We start from the raw sequence: 6,606 nt of genomic DNA, 5'->3' as shown, positions 1-6,606 counted from the left end.
TTTTAGTTTTTTATTGGTTTTTACCTTTATTTTAGCTTATTTTTCAGTTTTTTCCTTTTTTTTAGTTTTTTTTTATTTTTTATTTTTTTTAGTTTTTTACCTTTTTTTAGTTTTTTTAGTTTTTTTAGTTTTTTTAGTTTTTTAGCTTTTTTACTTTTTTTATTAGTTTTTAGTTTTTTTTTGTAGTTTTTGCCTTTTTTTAGTTTTTTCAGTTTTTTTTTTAGTTTTTTATTGGTTTTTACCTTTATGGTTTTTTTAGTTTTTTAGCTTTTTTATTTTTTTTATTAGTTTTTAGTTTTTTTTGTAGTTTTTGCCTTTTTTTAGTTTTTTCAGTTTTGACGTCACCTGATCCAGTTTTTTCAGGTGACGTCACCTGACACATCCATCCATCCATCCACAGACAACTTATTTTTATATATATAGATATATATATATATATCTATCTATATATATAAAAATAAGTTGTCTGTGGATCTGTGGATGGATCAGGTGACGTCACCTGAAAAAACTGGATCAGGTGACGTCAAAACTGAAAAAACTAAAAAAAGGCAAAAACTACAAAAAAAACTAAAAACTAATAAAAAAATAAAAAAGCTAAAAAACTAAAAAAACTAAAAAAAGGCAAAAACTACAAAAAAAAACTAAAAACTAATAAAAAAGCTAAAAAACTAAAAAACTAAAAAAAGGCAAAAACTACAAAAAAAACTAAAAACTAATAAAAAAAATAAAAAAGCTAAAAAACTAAAAAAACTAAAAAAACTAAAAAAAGGTAAAAAACTAAAAAAACTAAAAACTAAAAAAAACTAAAAAAAAGGAAAAAACTGAAAAATAAGCTTAAATAAAGGTAAAAACCAATAAAAAACTAAAAAAAAAAACTGAAAAAACTAAAAAAAGGCAAAAACTACAAAAAAAACTAAAAACTAATAAAAAAATAAAAAAGCTAAAAAACTAAAAAAACTAAAAAAAGGCAAAAACTACAAAAAAAACTAAAAACTAATAAAAAAAATAAAAAAGCTAAAAAACTAAAAAAACTAAAAAAACTAAAAAAAGGTAAAAAACTAAAAAAACTAAAAACTAAAAAAAAACTAAAAAAAAGGAAAAAACTGAAAAATAAGCTAAAATAAAGGTAAAAACCAATAAAAAACTAAAAAAAAAAACTGAAAAAACTAAAAAAAGGCAAAAACTACAAAAAAAACTAAAAACTAATAAAAAAAGTAAAAAAGCTAAAAAACTAAAAAAACTAAAAAAACTAAAAAAACTAAAAAAAGGTAAAAAACTAAAAAAACTAAAAAATAAAAAAAAACTAAAAAAAAGGAAAAAACTGAAAAATAAGCTAAAATAAAGGTAAAAACCAATAAAAAACTAAAAAGAAAAAAAGGAAAAAACTAAAAAAAATTTTCATCTAAAAAACTAAAAAAAACTAAAAAAGGTAAAAACTAAAAGAACTAAAAAAGAAAAAAATAAATGACGAAACTCAAAGAGAAAGCGACCAGGACAAAAGGAATGTTCGATTAGCAATCAACAAAGCACCGGGACACAGGGAGTATAAATGACGACCAGGACATAAGTAAAAAAAAAAACTATCTATATATATAAAAATAAGTTGTCTGTGGATCTGTGGATCGTGGATCAGGTGACGTCACCTGAAAAAACTGGATCAGGTGACGTCAAAACTGAAAAAACTAAAAAAAGGCAAAAACTACAAAAAAAACTAAAAACTAATAAAAAAAATAAAAAAGCTAAAAAACTAAAAAAACTAAAAAAAGGCAAAAACTACAAAAAAAACTAAAAACTAATAAAAAAGCTAAAAAACTAAAAAAACTAAAAAAAAAGGCAAAAACTACAAAAAAAACTAAAAACTAATAAAAAAAATAAAAAAGCTAAAAAACTAAAAAAACTAAAAAAACTAAAAAAAGGTAAAAAACTAAAAAAACTAAAAACTAAAAAAACTAAAAAAAAGGAAAAAACTGAAAAATAAGCTAAAATAAAGGTAAAAACCAATAAAAAACTAAAAAAAAACTGAAAAAACTAAAAAAAGGCAAAAACTACAAAAAAACTAAAAACTAATAAAAAAAGTAAAAAAGCTAAAAAACTAAAAAAACTAAAAAAACTAAAAAAACTAAAAAAAGGTAAAAAACTAAAAAAAATAAAAAATAAAAAAAAAACTAAAAAAAAAGGAAAAAACTGAAAAATAAGCTAACATAAAGGTAAAAACCAATAAAAAACTAAAAAGAAAAAAAGGAAAAAACTAAAAAAAATTTCATCTAAAAAACTAAAAAAAACTAAAAAAGGTAAAAACTAAAAGAACTAAAAAAGAAAAAAATAAATGACGACACTCAAAGAGAAAGCGACCAGGACAAAAGGAATGTTCGATTAGCAATCAACAAAGCACCGGGACACAGGGAGTATAAATGACGACCAGGACATAAGTAAAAAAAAAAATTAACAAAACTAAAAAGAAGGTAAAAACTACAAAAAAACTAAAAAGAAAAAAAAACTAAAAACTAATAAAAAAACTAAAAAATCTAAAAATCTAAATAAACTAAAAAAGAAAAAAAAAGGAAAAAAATAAAGGAGAAAAACAAAACTAAAAAACGAATGTATATACAGACCGGTACACCGGGATACAAATGACGACCGGGACACAGGGAATATAAATGACGACCGGGACACAGGGACACAACTACAACGGGGACACCGGGGGAAACAGGGGGATATAAATGACGACCGGGACAAAAAAACTAAAAAGAAAAAAAAACTAAAAACTAATAAAAAAACTAAAAAATCTAAAAATCTAAATAAGCTAAAAAAGAAAAAAAAAGGAAAAAAATAAAGGAGAAAAACAAAACTAAAAAACGAATGTATATACAGACCGGGACACCGGGATACAAATGACGACCGGGACACACGGAATATAAATGACGACCGGGACACAGGGACACAACTACAACGGGGACACCGGGGGAAACAGGGGGATGTAAATGACGACCGGGACACCGGGACAGGGAATGGTCGATTAGCAATCACCATCAACAAAGCTCAAGGGCAATCATTAGAATCATGAGGTATAGATCTGAATACAGATTGTTTTCCCATGGACCATTATATGTTGCATGTTCAAGAGTCGGTAAACCTGACAATCTATTTTGCTAGCCAGCTAAACAAATGAATTTCAGTAACCTTAAAGGAAATGACAACAAGCTACTGTTGTCTTTTCATGTGTCATTATTTGGTTCCTTGTTGGGTTTAAAATATTCAATACCATATCACCCGCGAGACCGTTAATTATCTGATTGCCAACACTTAGTTGCAAAGAAAATGAGTGCATGTCTGCATGATGCCCTTACTGTTGTAATAAAAGTAGTTAACCATAGTAAATCAAATTCTCTCCGAGACCACCTTTTTTGTAAATTCTGTAAGCAAAATGGAGAAAAGTTTGGGCGGATTGTATCAAACAGTTCGTGGTAACGAACTGTAGTAAGGAGCGACCCGGCTCAATTGTAAACGAAACTCTAAAAAATGGAATTTTGATGCTAAAAGATATATAAAAAAATCGGATTTTTATGCTGATTTTAAATATATAAGTTTCATCAAATTTAGTCTTTGTCATCAAAAGTTACGAGCCTGAGAAAATTTGCCTTATTTTGGGAAATAGGGGGAAACATCCCCTAAAAGTCATAGGATCTTAACGAAAATCACACCATCGCATTCAGCGTATCAGAGAACCCTATAGAAAAAATTTCAAGGTCCAATCTACAAAAATGTGGGATTTCGTATTTTTTGCCTGAAGACAAATCACGGGTGCGTGTTTCTTTGTTTTTTTCCCCCAGGGGTCATCGTATCGACCAAGTGGTCCTAGAGTGTTGCAAGAGGGCTCATTCTAACGGAAATGAAAAGTTCTAGTGCCCTTTTAAGTGACCAAAAAAAATTAGAGGGCACCTAGGCCCCCTCCCACGCTCATTTTCCCCCAAAGTCAACGGATCAAAATTTTGAGATAGCCATTTTGTTCCGCATAGTCGAACAATTTAATAACTATGTCTTTGGGGTTGACTTACCCCCCCCCCCCACAGTCCCTGGGGGAGGGGCTGCAAGTTACAAACTTTGACCAATGTTTACATACAGTAATGGTTATTGGGAAGTGTACCGATGTTTTCAGTTTTTTTTGTTTGGGCGTGGGGTTCAGGGGAGGGGGCTATATGGGAGGATCTTTCCTTGGAGGAATATTTCATGGGGGATGAGAAATTCAATGAAAAGGGCACAGGATTTTCTAGCATTACTACTAAAAAAAACAATGAAAATATAAACATGAACAAGTTTTTTTCAATTGAAAGTAAGGAGAAGCATTAAAACTTAAAACGAACAGAGATTATTACGCATATGAGGGGTTCTAAAAATACATTTGCATTAAGAGCGAGGTATTTAGGAGGAGATAAATACTTCGCTCTTTATGCTAAATTATTCTTAGTAATTTCAACTATTTATTCTACGGCCTTTCTGATTCAGGGGTCATTCTTAAAGAAGTGGGACAAAACTTAAGATTTAGTGTGAAGAGCGAGGTATTAACGAGGGGACAAACCCCCTAATATATATAATCAAAAATGTAAGAATATAAAAGTTTGTTACGTATGTTGATTCTTAAGTTACGTATATTTTTTACTAATAAAAACGTTCGTTAAAAATCAAAAGTTCTAGTTGCCTTTTTAAGTATCCGAAAAATTGGAGGGCAACTAGGCCTCCTTCCCCACCCCTTATTTCTCAAAATCGTCTGATCAAAACTAAGAGAGAGCCATTTAGCCAAAAAAAGAATTAATATGCAAATTTCATTTTAATAATTTATGTACGGAGAGCCAAAATCAGACATGCACTAATTCAAAAACTTTCAGAAATTCAATTAAAAAAAACAAGTTTTTTTAAATGAAAGTAAGGAGCGACATTAAAACTTAAAACGAACAGAAACTGCTCCGTATATGATAGGGGCTTTTCCTCCTCGACCCCCCGCTCCTTGCGCTAAAGTTTGATTCTTTCTCGCAACTCTACTTTTTAAAACAATAAAAAACTTTAGCTTTAAAAAACTTTAGTTTTAATAGCTCCTTACTTTCATTTCAAAAAACTTGTTTTTTTTATTTATTACATACAGAGGTGAGATGGCTATCAAAGGGGAATTGTCTTAAGCGTTTCATTGCGCTTTGGGATTCTATTGTTTCCTTTCTTGCTGACACACAACTTGGAGCAAAACTGCTTGCAAATAAATGTAATGTGTTTTACTTATCAGATATATCTGAAAAATTTAATTCACTTAAAAACAGTTTCAAGAAAACAATTCTGATCTGATATCTAGTAAAAGTGCTATTGCTACTTTTCTAAGGAAACTACAGCTGTATAAGAATAATATCCGGCGTCGTGCATTTGAACAGTTTCCTTGTTTGGCCTGTGTTAACAGCGATTTGCAAGATGAAAATCTTGCATTATATTGTGAATATTTGGAAAATATACATGAAGATATGCAAACTCGGGTTGGCGACCTACTCGGGATGGATATATCGATTCGGGTTTCAATTCATTTCGAAGTTAATGTTGCCGAAATAGACATATCTTTGCACGAGTCCCTCAACCAAATACAAAGTGATGAAATAATGCATGCAAAATTCAAAGATGAAAAGTACAATATATGGAAAACAAATGATGTTGCTACAAAGTACCCTTTGCTCTGGGATAAAGCGCAGTTCTACGTTATTGCTTTTCCTACATCTTATCTTGTTGAAGCGGCAATTAGTCGTGTTTCTCAAATGTTATCAAAAGATCGCAATAGACTTGACATTGTGAAAAGGGGTGATCTTCGACTATCATTAACATCAATAGAACCAAATATAAATAAACTCGCCGAGAAGAATCAACCACTGGGATCTCATTGAATATTAAATAAAAAAAACAAGTTTTTGTAACGGTAAGTAAGGAGCGACATTAAAACTTAGAACGAACAGAAATTACTCCGTATATGAAAGGGCTTTTTCTCCTCAATGCCTCGCTCTTTACGCTAAAGTTTGACCCTTTCTCTTAACTCTACTTTTTAAAACAGTAAGAAACCTTAGCGTAAGGAGCGGGGCGTTGAGGAGGAAAAGCCCCTTTCATATACGGAGTAATCTCTGTTCGTTTTAAGTTTTAATGTCCCTTCTTACTTACCGTTACAAAAACTTGTTTTTTTTATTTAATTTCTGGACGTTTTTGAATTAATGCATGTTTTGATCTTGGCTCTCCGCACATAAATAATTAAAACGAAATTTGCATATTAATTAATTGCAATTAATCGGAAGATTTTGAGAAAAAAGAAGCGAAGTTGGGGGCCTAGTTGCCCTCCAAGTTTTTGATTACTTAAAAAAGCAACTAGAACTTTTAATTTTTTACAAACGTTTTCATTGGTAAAAAATATACGTAACTTACGTAACAAACTTCTATATTCGTATGTTTTAATTGCGTATATGAGGGGGTTCAACCCTCGTCGATACCTTGATCTTTACACTAAAGCTTAGATTGTGTCCCACTTCCTTAAGAATGACCTCTGAATCACAAAGGCCGTAGAATAAATAGTTGAAATTACTAAAAATACTT

Source organism: Artemia franciscana, chromosome 1, assembly GCF_032884065.1.
Source record: "Artemia franciscana chromosome 1, ASM3288406v1, whole genome shotgun sequence".
Lineage (NCBI taxonomy): Eukaryota > Metazoa > Arthropoda > Branchiopoda > Anostraca > Artemiidae > Artemia > Artemia franciscana.
Note: the sequence above shows the minus strand (reverse complement) of the source record.